Here is a 15,334-nt window from a genome sequence, read left to right on the forward strand (position 1 = left end):
TGGTTCATGCTTAGCAATAATTATAATTTAATTTTAAACTAAAACATCATTAATACTTATGTTTATAAAGCAAGAGAAACCTGTGTGCTTCAGATGAGATGTTTAAGTTAGTATCACCTTGGGATGTTTGCCCTCGGTGTGGAAGCATCTGTTTGCAGGAAAGCTCTTAACATTCTGTATAAATAACATTCAAAATATTATTGTGGTAAACTAGATATGCTTTCTGAGTTCCTTGATTTTCTTTATGTTACATAATTCAGTAAGTTAATTAATAAGAAGTAATAAGTAGTGAACAAGGCTTAGTCATATCCTGATAGAGATGAAGTTTAAATTTTTTAACCAGATGCACACTACTGTGTTTGCGTTTGATTCATTTCTGGTAGTAGCTGCTTCTCATCTTGTGACTCTTGGCTGGTGAAAAAACATGGTTTTGTGTAAATAGTTTCATTCACATGAAATTCACTTCTGGAAAAAAATCAATTGTCTTTAGGATTTATAAAACCTTTTTTAAAATAAAATTCATATTCAGAACTATCTGATTAGATAGCCAGTGCTGTATTTTTCTATTTTTAAAATATTAGAGATGAAAAATTTCCATGTTAGAAGTTCCAAGATTAAGGTAAGTGCACTATGATCTAAAGACAGTAACTCAGTGACACGAGAAGTTTTAAATGTCTTTCCTAGGTAGTCTGAATTACAATTATTTCTGGAGAGAATTGCTGCCATCTTGCTCTTGCTGATTTATGGGCTGACTCTGAAGGTGAACATCAGGCTGATATGGCTTTTTTTTTTTTTAACAAAAAAAAAAAACTAAGCCAAATTTTTTAAAAAACCTAAAGCCCTGTAAACAGAAGCCTGAACATTGCAATGCAAGTGAGAATGACTTTGACTGATGCTGAAAATCTGTATGAGAACCTGCATTATATGTCTTGGAGGTTTCACAGGAGGGGAAATCGAGCCTTTCCTGATGAGGAACAGCGCTTTGCAAAGGCAGGATCACTCTGAACATCTTTGGTCCTTCCTGGGACTCATTTGTTTGAGTAGAGCAGTTAGAGCTGCTGACTCTGAATCCCTAACCCTGTCTACATTGGTACAAAATGAGACCTTTTTATTTCTCCATGGTTGGCAGTGGTGAAAGAAAACTTCTGAGAAAACCGAAAATATTTTTAGGATTTAAAGTTCTTTTTCTGTGTAAAGGACAATGAAAAGAGAGCAGAATAAAGCAGTGCTCTACCTTTCCTGCATTCCAAAAGCAAAATTAATAAGTTCATTGAGTGGTTGTGATGGTATTTACAGAAAGGAGATAATCATAGGAGGTACAAGTACCCATTCAATGGGAGTGGCCTTTGCAGGAGATTTGATAGTGGAGAAGTTAATTTCCCTGGTGAGCTAAGTGAGATAACATAGTTTTATCTTTTTCAGAAAACTAAGGGTAAATGATCTGGTTCAATAACTCTCACTAAGTACATTTAGATAAACTTTTTTCTGTGTTTATTAAGTTGTTTATTTGTTATAATACTACTTGTCATCTAACACAGATGAGAATTTAGGTGGAAGTCAACAAACACCCCTTTAAGCAGCTGTCCCATTTCAAGCACTGAGAATAAATTAAATGATAAAGCACGCTCTCTTTGATTAGAAGACCAAAATTAGTAATTGTGGAAGTGTTTCAAATTGTAGGAAGAGCAGCTTTCATTCTGTGTGCAAAGAGATAGACATGTATGTGCAGTGAATGGTCTAACATTTCATTGCACAATTGTGTTATCTTTAAGGAAACGGAGGACTGAAAAGGCACATGTTTCACAAGACTGTAAATGGCTTATAATGAAAGATACACCATTCACTTGTAGAAAAGAATACTAGATAGAATAGCTACAGTCACATAGGGTAACAATTTATCTTACTGCAGCTAGATATGTGAAATTTCACACAGTAGAAATGGGAGAATTTTCCACCCTGCTTTTGAATTCTGTATAGAATAAGTATCTGTTCATTATCTTGTATCTGTATGCACACACAGTGAACTCTGAAGCCTGACTGTCAGGGAGGAAGAGATTAGTCTGTGTCTGTTAAACAGCAAAGTCCTCTAAGTGCTTTCATGTTCTTAAAAGCTCAATCTGCACTTGTATATGCAATCTGCAGTGTGGTGTATCATCAAAGAAAAGCTACTGAGTTTGTGCATGCATGTGTAGTAATTGATTTTTTCCAAGGTACTTGCCTGGCTGCAGTATTGCATATTTTGAGGGTAAGAGCAAATCACAGTGTTGAGGAAAAAGCCACTGCAAATATGGTAGTGAAAACAACAGCACAGGTGGCAATCAGATTTGGAATGCAGACATCTTAAATCAGTGCCCTTTGTGGGAAATCAAGATAAATTTCAGTGATAGCAAGGTCTGGGAACACAATTGTGCCAGAAAACCAAAAGGCCTGGGTGTCTTTTTGTCTTTAACTGTGTGATAGCTCTCAGAGTGAATCCCTTAGCTCACAAGAGAGAGGGCTTCTTAGGGCCTTGCCAGAATTTGATTGCTCAGTGTGTCTCTGTCAGGATTACCCACTGTGATACATCCACTAGGACACATAACTTCAAACAGGGAAAATACTCCATTAAGATTTGACAGATTAGGAAAATGAAAACATTTGCATTGTGAAAATACTCTATTAAGATTTGACAGATTAGGAAAATGAAAACATTTGCATTGTGAAGATGACGTATTTGAAGAATCTGAGAGGGCTGCATTTCTGCAGCCTGGAAAAGAGATGGCTAAAAAGAAATCAATTTTCTCTCTTCATCTCTGTTATAGAAAAGACAAAGCCAGACTCTTCTTGCAGGTGCACAGCAAAACAAGAAGTAGTGGACCCAAGATGAAACAAGGGAAATTCCTCTGAAGAAAAATTATTCTTCCTAGGGAGGCTGATTTGACACTGAAAAAGCTGCCCAGAAAGGCTGTGTAATCTCCATCCTTAGAGGTGTGTAAAATTCAGCTGGATGAGACCCTAGGAAACCAAATCTAACTTTAAGCAGTGTTGGAACCCAATGGCTTTCTATGTCCCTTCTAACATAAACTACACAATCATATATTAAAAAAAAAAAAAAAAAAAAAAGCAACAAATGTGGAACTCTGCTTGGCCAGTTGAATGCTCCCTTAAAATATATTTATTTACATCTATGGTGTTTCCTCTTCAGAGCAGGAATTCACTTTTTGATTCTGTTTGGAGAGGATCAGTAGCACTGGGATTTCTATCCTTGGCTAGTGCTTTTCTAGCTATAGCAATTGTTGTTTAAGCCCAGCTGGAAATTAAGCACGCTGCAGCTGCTTGCTCAACTCCCCCCAGTCTTACCCCCCAAACCTGGTGGAATGGAGAGTAGAATCAAAGTAAAATTTGTAGGTTGAGATAAAAAACAGTTTAATAATAAAAATAAAGTAAAATACAGTAATAATGGTAAATAATAATAATAATGACAATAAAAAGGGGAACCCAAGCGATGCACGATGCAATTGCTCACCACCTGCTGGCTGATGCCAGACCTCCCCCTTTCTGAACTCAGATCAGCCCCTCCTCTACCTCCTTTGTCCTCCTACTTTATGTACAGAATATGATGCCGCAAGGTCTGGAATATTGCTCTGGTCAGTTTGGATCACCTGTCTCAGCTGCATCTCCTCCCTATCTCCCATGCACCCCCAACTTCCTTTCCAGTGTGGCAGTCAAAAAACCAGAGCCTTGACTCTGTGCAAGCCCTGCTCAGCAATAGCAAAAACATCTCTGTGTTATCAACACTGCTCAAAACATAGTCCCATAGTAGCCAGTGTGGAGACAATTAATTCTACCTCAGCCAAAACCAGCACATTATACAAATACCAGAAATGAGGGGTGGCCCCATAAGAAGAAAAAAAATAATGAGAGTAAAGTTTAGAAAGCATCTAAACTGTAGGAGATCTGATAATAAGAACAGAGATTCTATCAAAGCCATGCACTTAGGTGGAGAAGGAAGTAAACAGACAAATGAAAAGATTGTGCTTTTTCAGACACAGGGCCAATCCTGTGATGAGTCTGTGACTGTCTTGGATGGAGAACGAATGTGCTGACTGGACTGTGACAGGCAGTCTGGATGTCTAGTGATGTGCTTTGACATCTTCTTTGTGATTTTGGTAGTGTAGATAGCTTTGATCAAAGCATATGGCCCTCCCATGCATCTTCAAAAGCAGTGGGATTGTCCCAGTTAAAATTTGGTTACTCTTGGAGTAAGGGAATGCTTGCTATGGAAACACGGCCAAGAGTTATCCATCTCACTAGCAAACAAGTATCCTTGCCTGAGGAGAAGTGACAGATGGCTTACCAAGCGTAACCCTGTAATTCACAACCTGCTTTATGTGGATCTCCTGGCTATTGCTTTCTTCTCTCCCTCATTTCCATTTCCATTCCCACTCCCACCATTCCTTGGGCTTTTGCCATCACCCTCCCACTCTCTCCCCATTTCTATATTGTTGCCTCTCTCCCACAGCACTGCTTCTGCTCCCTCCCTGCATTTCTCTTGTAGACACAAACTGAACTGCACTTCTGAGGGGATGTCTGGCAGCATGACCCAGTAGGGAAAGCTACTGTGGTGCTGATCTTTATCCACATTCTCATTAGTGAGGTTGCATACCTCAGCTCCTGGAAAGTGCTCTTATAACTTGCTATGGTCTGATATGTGAAAATTTTTCACTTCAAAGTTATTAATTATTTTGTGGTAAATTACAAGGAAGACAGAATATGTAAAGTGCTTGTTTTTTTTACACTGGACTCTCTGGGTCGAGTTTCACTCAGTTCCTCAGCTGTGATTAATTTTGTTTGTTGCAATGGAAAGCTTAACAGGGTGTATGTGCAAGTTAGAGTGTTGGTGTACATTTCAGAGGAGAAATCAGGTTTGGATACATACTGAATCCTCCTGAATCTATATCCAAATGTTAAACTTTTCAAAGTTCATCTAAATTTGCTGAATTCTTGGTTAATTAGTTGCAGTGGATGTCAGAAGTACTGAAGATAAAAGGCCAGATAAATGTATCATGTGTCAATTCTGGAGTGACAGGAAGGAGAAAGTACAATCTCTCCCTCTCTTACTGAACCTTCCCACCTATGAGATATGGGCCACAAAGGTCACATAAAGTTCAAAGCAGATGTGTCTAAACCAGATTTCTTGAGAGCAAATCAAATTCAAATTGCACAATTCCCTCTTGGAGTGCTTTACACCTGCTTTCCTTAATTATTTCAGTGACACTTATTCATTGTCATTGTTGCTCCTGCTTATCTGTGAATGGCCTGGGTAGGCTGGCGTGTGTGGCTCTGGACAGGGGGAGCAGCACATTTCAATGGGTGCTGGCAGCATCTTAGAAATTTTGCCACCGAGTTCAGTGGTAAATGTGAAATTCAGAGGGAGCTGTGGCCTGCTGCCATTTGCAGGCTGTAAAGACAAGGGGTGTTGCAAAAGGACACAAGTTTCGTGCAGAGGCTCAGATTGTAAAATAATTTTGGGAGAAAGTGCAGCTCCACTTTTATTTTGTGCTCCCATTGTGACACACAGTGAGCAGAAATCTTTGGTCTTTTGAAAGCCTCCTTTCTCCTTAAATGGCCCTGCAAGGAAATAGAAACAGACTGACTCTATTACACAGACTGGGAGATCTGTGTAAGTTTTCCTTCAAGTGTTAAAAGTTTTAATTTTATGAACTGAAGTGTTGCTGTATTTGTATTTCAAGGTGTGAGAACATTTGAAAAATTAGTTGACAATAACCAAATTTAAATGTAATCTTTGAACCAAAACACTGCACTATTTTTTGCTTTAGATAAAAGCAGATGATGCCCAAAACTTGCCCAATATGTGGTAACTTTATATGTATGTTCCAGCCAGATATTTTACCAATAGTAACCTAGAAACATTAACATAATTGCAAATAGAAAATGTTGGCAATGATTTAAAGACACGTGATTACAATACAAATGGGGGGGTGAAGGGTAAAAACCTCTCATGGTTTATATTACTCTAGATGCTAGATTGGTACATTTTTTTACATGAAGTCTGCAGATCAGGGGTATAAAGATGTGTAAAATTTCTTAGCAATCTAAATCAGGATAAACCCCAATCTTAATGAAATTAAGCCAATCTTAAAACAAACAAAAATCCAAACAACTCTGACATAAATAATTAGGTTTAATTTCAGCTATTGGTTACTCGTCTTCACAAGGAAAACTCAATTTTGTTTAATTGATGAAGTGGAAACCTGTTGCTAAATAGAGAGAAAAGTTCTTACAGTATTTGTGAGGGGGTTTTGGGTGTTGGGATAGTTTGCTTGCTTGGCTAATTGTGAGGATGAATTCGAGATTTAGAAACCATCCCTGAAGAAAAATTTAGGCTAATATTTCAGGGAACGTACATTTTGGGGCAAAAGTTCTCTTAGCTTTTCTCTGTGAAAAGATCTGCTGATTCAGTTGGACTATTTGTAAGAGAAAGACCCAAGGAGCTAGGGAGTAAGACTTTCTAAATTACCTGAAATGACTTCTTTAAGTGTTTATGTAAAGAGAGGGAGAGGAGAACAGAGTAACAAAGTACAGCGGGGCTTGTAGAAAAGAAGCAGCATGTTATGGAGCTAGGTAAGACTAAGCAGGATGGAGAAGATCAGTCTGTAGCTAGCAGAAAGGAGGAAACATTAAAAGGAAATTCTACTGAATAATTAGATGAGAAGGAGCATTTGAAAGGAAAGAATTAAAGAGCATGGAGTGGTGGTGCCATAGAATGCACCACTATCTGAATGCTTTTTGCTGGAAAAGCAAAAAATTTTAGTTTTAGGAAGATCATGGTTTCTGATCTGTTAGTGGCAACACAAGATATAGCAATGCAGAAAGCAGTGATATTGTTAAGGAAAATAATATTGTATCCAGTTTGTATAAATTGTTTCAGGTGAAATTTGGTTTTAAGTGATGCTTATTCTGGCAGCCAGGTGCCGTGAAGTTCGGTTGGGCTGTCAAAGTTCTGGGTTCTCCAGGGAGAAACAGGAGCTGATACCATTAGCAACATTCCAGGAAAAAATTGTGGAAAATTTCTTCTTGATATTAAAAACCCAGTGTTGTGCGTCAGGTATTTTGGAAAAAGCCATACTTCAGGTTACGTGTTTGCAGCAAGAATGGGGTATTAGAAGCATTTAGTGCCCCAGTAGGGAAAGACATCTATACCAGATCTTGTGAAGTCATTAGCCACTGTTTGGTAAATAAAAATATACAAAGTATGACTGGAGATGTTTTTCTGAGTCTAAATTATTATTTATTTTCAACTCTATTTGCAGTACTTGGCCCTAATACTTATGATACATAACACTGCCATAATAATGTGCCTCCTGGGCCATTCTTGTCTGCAACTTGGTCAGAGTGAACTGGCAAGAGCTTTTAGTGCATGTAAACGAAGGGACTACATGCTTATTTCCCAGAAAATATTTTATTATGGGTGCTTTCCTTGTAAAGTGATTTTTATCTTCCATTTTAACAACAAAACATTCTCATATTTGGCATCAGTTTTTAAACTTACATAGTTCTATTTCTAGATATACTATCAGAAGGCAACAAGTTTTTTTGGTTTAAAAAAAAAATTTAAATCTTTCCTGAGTGAAAGTTCAGAAGACTATAAATGTAAATTAAACTTTATACAGATATATTTAAGCAATAATAAAGGTAAGAATTTCAGCAGTAATTCTTGTTAATGTGTTAGTAGTAGATGAATTCTTGCGCAGTTTATTGAAGGTGATTCTATACCAGAAACCGTTTTTTGAAATATATTGCATAAAAATAATCCTCCTATTTGAACAGCAGGAAGGATTCATCTCCAGAAATGTTTGCCAGGACTGTGCATGTGTTGAAATTTGTCACAGAAGAGATCAATAAGTGGGCACTGCTTGAAAAGTAAATCACCTGGGGAGAGCCAGGGAATTGTCATTGTAGTGGAAGTATCTCAGTAGAAAGAGGTATCTGTCCCTGTTCATTAGAAAGGAAAATTAAGAGGGACGGAGGGAATGAGGAGGGTGGATTGACTAATATAAAGAATAACTGTGGGGGGTTAACTCTTCCTGTTTGTGCTGTCAGAACTCGTGCTTTGAGTTAATTGATGTCTTTGGGGACCCCAGAAGGAGGCAACAAATTGTCTCCTCGTTGCACCAAATTCACTGACTTGACAAAGTGGTCTGCTCAAATGCAGAGCAGAGCATTAAATGGAGCTAAAAAAAGATATCTGCATTTGTAGCAAATGCATTAGAATTTGAGGAAATGTACCGAGCGGTGAAAGGTAAAAATTGCTCATATTATTCCAAGGAATTATGTATGAATACCTCAAAGAAAAACAGAATAAACCCAGCTAATAAACAACCACTGAGATCCCCTACTCAAAGACTATTTAAAAACAACAGGGCTCGTTCCATTAATTTCAGTGGACCTACACTGAGAAACTTTATGGTGGCAGGGGGGAAGACCTCTTATATATCCTGAATGAAGGCCTTCCATTCTGGACATGTATATCCAGCAGATACAAGAAACTCACAAAATTTTATTTTTTTCTTGTTACTTTATTTTGTTATCTTTAGGAAAAGACAGAACAGCATATAAGGGTGGAAAGGATTGGAAATGACATCTGTGGAATCTAGCAGAATTTAACTTATTGGAAGTAGCAGGGATTATCCATTTAAATCTGGACTTTCAGAGAATTTAATTTAAAAAATATTTGCTATTCATAACTTCTTTGGAGTTTGTGTGTGTGAAACTGCACATGCAATAAAACATTTTATGACTGCTGGGCAATAAAATTCCACTAGTTCTATACAAATGTAGTGCTTGGTGAAATACAGCCTGTGGAGAGCAGGAAATCCCAAAGACATGCAACTTTACAGCCGTAGAACTGGCATAACAATGGCTAATAAATGGAACTAATTCTCAGTGCCTTGAGACATTGTCCAGAATGGGAGTTTGATTTCTGAAACTTGAACAACGTCACAGAAAGAATACTGTTCCTCAGCGGTAACTTTGTTAACCATGACTCTGCCCTTGTGTTTCCTACATTCTTTTTACTCTCCAGCTTCTTCAACATGTGAGACAAGGCTGTGATTGACAACAGCTTTATTCACTGCACAGCCCCTGGAGAAGGCTCACCCTGCAAGTTACGTTCACACTCTGCATGATGGGAAAAGAGGAGTTCACTGTAATGTGGTTGTACTTAACTGCCTCCAAGATGTTTATGGAAAATAATGCCTTAAGATGATTTATGATGTCAGAAGCCCCTGGTCAAGCAGGTCTCTTGTAGTTCCTGCCAGTCTTTAAGCCTACATCATAATTCAGGCACAATATGCTGTCTGCTCCAGAAATTGCTAAGTTTTAAGTATTTGTTTTTTAGAATCTTGTTATGGGAAGCTTATCAACAACAAACGGTGCTTGTGTCTGTAACAAGCATTCTGCATGGACACTAATTTTTGAGTTCTATTTTGTTGAGCACTTAATGAATAACTAGCTGTGTTCTGCCTTAATGATTTTGTCATTAGTTAAGAATTTCTAATGAAAGCAGAAGGAGTACTTCTTTCACTTTATATTTGACAGCCTGAAGCCTTTCAGAGAATCAGGTACAAAAGTGTTTTCTGGAAAATAGAGAGCAAATTTAGCAATCTTTTTTTCTCTTTCCTCATACACATCCAGAGTAAAAGAAGCAGATATCCTGTGTGGGCTTTGTGCTACTGACACAGACTGAGACTAAAGCTCTTGCATGAATTCACTTTGTAAAACTGATTATAAAAGAAAGTGTCCCTGTATAGACTATTGAAGGCAAGGACTTTATCTGAGCACTGCTGATATCTCTGCTGATAAACTGATATTGCATTTCTTGCTACCACTTTCTCTTAAGATCTGTAATAGACCTGTACAATCACTAGGGAATAAAAATATCAGATAAACAGTTCTTAGTATCTGTCTTAAATCTCTCCCTAATTGACCAAATACATTTCAGTACTAGTTTAATTAGGTGTCTGTCCAAAGAGAATCAAATATCTATTCAAAGCCTCAAGCAGTTAAAATAGATCTAGAGGTTGGCAACCAGCAAATACTCCCTTTCACAGAAAGTGGTGTGAGGTGTTGCCTGTTTTATGTTTGCCTTTTCCAAAAATTGGTACCCTCTGACAAGCAGCAACTGTGTCTTCTCACTCTCTATTGTTGTTAGTGCCGTATTTTTGCCAGATTTTATGTAGCCAGATATTACTGTGGTCTTTGTTTTACCACCTCAGAAACCACTAACTAATATTTGCTTCACTGTTCAACATTTTGCTTGCTCAGGGATGAGTACAGTGATAGAGCAGGGAAGACAGTAATGGCTTCTTGGGTGAAGCAAAGTCGATTTAAAATGAGGTAAATCTGTTTTTGGTGGATTATACTTGGCATCGTGGAGAAATTAATAAGGCATGAGGTCCTGGTGACGGAAGTTTCCACAAAATAAGACTGAGACTGTGGCAAGGTGCAAAGGAAACAGTTCTACATCTTGTCTTTTGTTTACCTCCCTGCACTGCTGTCAGAGGATGCTTGACTGTAGGGCTTTTTGGGTTGTCCCAACTTTGTCAGCATTCTCACAAGCTTTCCCTCAAAACAAATGACTCAACAAGCAAGCAGGAAATAAAGAAGATAAGCAACAAGAAAATGTATGTCTTTACCTTTCAAACGATAAGCCACATTGTCCCGAAAGTTTATTTTGCAACCCTAACAACTAATTGCATCTGTCTGAATGGTTGTCTGTGGGTCCATTATGCATGCTCTGCTTAATATTCTTCTGGATGTCTTTGTGAACTATTATGCTGTAGCATTCAAGTGTGTTTCTTTCCAGCAGTGCATTAAGTAACATGACTGACGTCTGTCACATATTTGTTCTCTTCTCTCTGAAAACATACCTATGTCTTGCTCTATAAACTCCCTTCAATCAAACAACTCATATCAAAGTAATTGTAAAAGGGAATTCATCTCTCCTACACAAGGATAGACTGATTATTAATGCAACCAGCAATGATAGTGTTGTAATATCTGGAGGCTTCTTGACCTGTGAGCAATTGTTGGCCTTGCTGAAGATGATGGGTGGGCTAGCTTTTAGAATGAGTAGAAATGCCAAGCTATTTTGTAAAATAAACTGTTTTCAGGAGAAGCTTATGTATGAGGTTCATGCCAGTCACAAAAGTGCATAAGCTGCAATAGAGTAATATTCTCTCAGGCAAGTTTACTATTGCTCCCTTAATATGGAATGTGCACCATACAAAATTGTGATTTATGGGACAGTCGCTCTGAATTTTATTTTCTTCTCTGGAACAGTGCGAAGGCTGTTGATGGGACTGATGGAACATGCAGGTGCTAAGAATTTTATTGGTGGAGGTTTACATAGAACTGAAATAGAAAGCCTAGATAAGGTCAAGAAACAGAAATGGTGTTGCCATGTGGGGAAACAGAGCTCTGAAAAGGGAAACAGACTCAGGAAATGAAGCTGCAGGGGTGGTAAGGAGGAGTTTGCCTATCAGACAACAAAATACTTATGATGAAGCAGCTGAATGTGCCTTGGCTTAAGCTGATCAGCAGTTTTGTTAAATGGCAACAGATACCAGCCACCAGTTCAAACTGTTGAGCACCCAGCTAACTCATCTTCTGGTCTATAAAAGAGAATAAATGTTCATAGCTTTTTTCTACTTCTCTGGCAACTCTGTCATTCTATCCAAGTGTTGGCTGCCATATATATTTTGCATGACTGTGTATCATGTCAAGGTCTGTGACCTTGCTGTTCTCCAGTCGTCTGAGCTTCTCACCTTGTCCTTACTTTCACAGAAATGTGTCAAAATATCAGGACATGCACCCAGCAGAAAAAGTTTATACTTTTTTCCTATTTCAGCTTGTTTCCAACCACTTGTTTCTTATCCAGCCTCTGCCAACTGATATATACCATGACTAATGACCTACAAAGACAGACTATGAACTTGAACACTCCTATAACAAAAAAATCAGTGGGATGAAAGGGACGGGCCACACCTTTGTCACGTGAAATTCCAGCTTTTAATTCTATATAACTCCTTGATATATCGTTGATGGGTCTGAATTCCCATTTTGTGTGGGACTGTCCAGGAGACTGTATAGCATTTCTGATCCTGCTAGCCAGTAAGGGAGAGTTAACTTTGGCAGCAATATGCGTGAGCACAGGAAATAACTAGAACTGTCTCACAGACAAAAATGTTGTTTGGTGACTCTGTCTCTTATAAGAATAATTGGTTAGCAAACTTGCTTACTGTATTTTTTCAATTTAAAATTAGATTAATATTAAGCTAATGAAATTTACACGCTTCTTGAACCTGAAGACAAGCACTAAAGATGACTTAAAGGACAGCGTTTGATATAATTGAATGTAATCACTGTAATTCTTTAAAATAATTAAAAATAACCCAAACCCCCACAGCCCAGCACCCTAAATAGGAGGACAAAAATTTGTTGTGGGGATATTTTTTGTATACACAGCAGTTGCATGGCTGCAGGATAGTTTTAACAGTCCTTTCTCAGAGATGCTTCCAACTGTCAAACAACAATAGTTAGATACCAGTCTTCAGTGTGCTAGAGCCCTGTTTTAAAACGTCTGCTTGTTCCCACCAGAAAAGCAGAGAGCTGATTTTTCCTTTCACCACCTTGGAACAGTTGCAGCAGTTACAGGAGAACACGTTTCCTAGGAAGGGTGCTTTGTGGGCTGAAAGGTGAGTTACAGAATCTGCTGCAGTCCCTGGTTCTGACTTTACACACAGAGACTCAGTGGGACACCTTCACCATGCTGTGACAAGCCATAGCCCAGATCCTGAGGACTTTCAGCACCTTTGTGCTCAGCCTGGTGCAAAAAGGGCAAGAACACCAGTGTTTGCAGGAGCTGTGTCATGTGTGCCCGGCATGTTCTCTTGCAGTTTGAAGCATGAATGAAATACTCTGCTTTTCTGACACTATTATTCGTGGAAATACCTCAGGGGTGTGACAATCCTGTAGCACTTAAAACTGGCCTGTGCATAAAGGCTGTGTTTTGGGTCACAGATTTTATCACAGTACACCTAGCAAGCAGATTGTAGCTGCGACATTTATCCCTTTGAGGCACAGAGTAGGTCTTTTCTGGTGAGTATGATACTGAGGTCCCCATGACCTACAACCAGTTATCCATTAAATCTAATTTCTATTAGATTAAATCAGGCCCTGTGGTCTGCCAGAATATTGACTCAGTCCTAAAAAAATTCTCAAGTATTTTTATTCCTTAGAAATCGTTTGACTGTTGCAAAGTCTTACTCAAAATGATGTACACATCTTGCCGGATCTGCCCACAGGAACCTGATTAAATTCAACATCACTGCATGCATAGCCCTTCTTCTGAGACCTAGCAGGGTTCAATATAAGCTGAACTTCAGGCATTAAGCAGTTCTTTCCCCAAAGAGGCAAATTCTAAGTGATATCCCTGCTGATTAACTAAAGACACAAAACATATAGATGAATATACGTAGAGAAATCAAATGGACACCTACTGCAAAAAGCAGGCTGTTTGCATGATAAACAGTTGAATATATGAATAGCAGTAATTGCGGACTAATGGACCTATCGTAAGACTTTCAAAAAGAAGGAGATATTCTAACTCTAGCCATAAAAAATAAAATAAATGCTATTAAGGAGAATTCTAATCTTGAAAAATGATTTAGAGTGAAGAGAGAAAGAAAGCTTTTGGGTAAATTTGGCTTCTTTGTAACTAAAAAATAATGCTGTATTCTGTAGCAGTATGGAAGTATTTAGCAAGTGGAGCACAGTCCTTGGAATTGCTTACTGCTTCCTGTTGTCATTGATTTCAGTGGGAGTGCAGAGTATTCAGATGAAAAAATTGATTTAATATCTTTTAAAAACTAAATATGTTTTACAAAATAGCCAAGACCAGGTTATGATGTGTGAGAAGAATCAAATCATGTGGCTGGTTGGCAGTGCCTGTAGGGGCTGGAAATCCAGCTTGTTAGCTTTCTCTAAATGTCTGTGTGAAGAATTCTTTTTCTAGTTTTGTGACTGGCAAGATAAATGACTTCTAAACCACTATCCATATTTTAAAAACAACTCAGAGAGTGCAAATATTGTATCTAATACATTGTTCTAGTGCATGCCTCTTAACAGTTACTGTAATTTTCATGCCAGCAAAAAACACATATTAATTGCTGTTGAAACTAGTCCTCCCACAGTATTAATATCACTTTAAATGCTTTATAAATAGTAAGTACTGAAGTTTTTATAGAACTTCACATGAAAACAGGCTTACAGTTGTTAATATGCATTTAAATTAACTCCTAATTCTGCATCAAAGCTTGGCCTGCTGGAGGGTGGGAATGCCAAGGGAACAATGGCAAACCTCAGAAGTCAAGGGAATGAAGATAGTGTCATGACTCAGCTGTTCAGCCAAGCAGTACCATTTAAAAAAAAATCAGCATATGTCCCACCCCAAGCTTCCTAAAGATTCCATGTACTGTTTACTTTAATTATTGGACATTTTAGAAATAACTGAGGAAAAATTTTTTATATATATGGCATTAGATGATATTATAGTAGGCTTTAAGCTTAGGAAATATTGCCCCTTTCACATTCTAAAAGCTATGATTTTATTTGCCCTTTCTCAATTGTTAAAAGCTGAGCTGCAGAGGTAGGTGGGAATTCCTATAACAGCTGGGACTGCCAAGGATGGTCCCCAATACAGGAAAACATGCATCAGAGCATAAACTTAGTGTTTATTTTTGCCCTTTCTGCCTGGCATAGTGCAGCATGCTCATGAGTAAACCATTCCTTAAAATATAGACTGGCTGACAGAAACTGCACAAGAAAAGTTTACCCATCACACCGACTGCTTGTGCATTATTAAGTAATGTACAAAAATCTTTCTGGGTAAATCTCATTTGCAGGTTTTGAGCCTTAAGAACTTAGTTCACTCCTTTCAAAATTTAAAAAAAGAGACATCTGTCAGACTTGGTTAATGGTTATCTAACTTCTCCAGTTGACCCAGCATTTTAATTTCTTCTGTATGTCTATGGATGAAAATGTCCTGCATGTACTACTTGATGTTTCTCCACCATTCTCATTAGAAAAAGTGCAATTTAAGAAAATCATCAAGCTTTTTAAAAGTAATTCTCCTTATCTGGTGTTTAGGCAAATAATACACATTTTCTGTTGATCAGCTCATACTTTAAAGTACCAGACAATTTCTTACTCTTTTACTGAAATTCAAGTTACTTTATTCCTCACATTTCTTGTTTGTGTCTGTAATTTCTTT

Source organism: Zonotrichia leucophrys, chromosome 2 (assembly GCF_028769735.1).
Source record: "Zonotrichia leucophrys gambelii isolate GWCS_2022_RI chromosome 2, RI_Zleu_2.0, whole genome shotgun sequence".
In the NCBI taxonomy this organism is placed as follows: Eukaryota; Metazoa; Chordata; class Aves; order Passeriformes; family Passerellidae; genus Zonotrichia; species Zonotrichia leucophrys.